Below are 978 nucleotides of genomic sequence, written 5' to 3'. Positions count from 1 at the left end.
TGTTCTGGAGGCCGTTGTACGGCTCCTCGAATGGAGTAAGAGTGGGGCCGCTGTAAGTGTCTCGGTCCGAGTGAAGGAACCTGCACCGTGGTTAGATGACCACGAAATATACAGCGCCAGCAATACAAGAGGCTTCGTCGTTGCACGCCTCGAACGAATCATACTCACTGCCGTGGACTTCACCCCTTACCTCGAACTCCCGAAGGAACTACTCTGGACCAATGAGTGGCGCGACCTTCCGGAACTCGCACAACTTACTACTGAGACGGAGACGTCGACCCCGGAGGACTCAGAGACCCCGGAGGAGTCAGAGACCCAGGAGGAGTCAGAGACCCAGGAGGAACCAGACGGCGGTGACACCGAACAAGGCGAGACTGGGGGTGAATCTGCAAACGCGAAGAGACCGCTTGTGCCACTATTGATCGACCTGCCTAGCAGCTGGCGACACGCACCCGGACTTGAGCGGTGCGAACGTGTGTCGGCGGTAGCACAGGTCGAGGAGATTATTGCAGAACGCGGACTTGGATCGTTCAGTTGTGTGGTTTACTGCGGTGGGCTAAGAGAACGGGGTGAGGCGGATGTATGCTACCACGCGGTTTCTCTGTTCGCTATCGTTCAGAGTCGAATTACGCGTGACATGGCGCTGCCGCCGCTTTATTTCTTGACCGAAAAGGTGTTTGGTGACACAGGTCGCACACCACACAAACATGCAGGATTGTGGGGCGTGGTGAGGTCGGCGAAACTCGAAGTCGAACTGAAGATGGGGCGTCTCTGCCGTGTCGCCAACATCGACCTTCAAGGCGAGGGCATCGCACCTGCCTCCGTCCTGGAGTTCTGTGAACGGTACGCTGCCACGCGCGACGGCTTTGAAACGGAACTCATTTTCGAGCAACTACCCGACGACACCAACGTTGGTACTACTGGTACGACGAGTGGTGCTGCGGTTGCGGTGACGGCCGGGTTGACAGAGACTGGACG

Source organism: Gregarina niphandrodes (genome assembly GCF_000223845.1).
Source record: "Gregarina niphandrodes unplaced genomic scaffold scaffold00040, whole genome shotgun sequence".
Taxonomy (NCBI): Eukaryota; Apicomplexa; class Conoidasida; order Eugregarinorida; family Gregarinidae; genus Gregarina; species Gregarina niphandrodes.
This window is presented reverse-complemented; position numbering follows the sequence as displayed.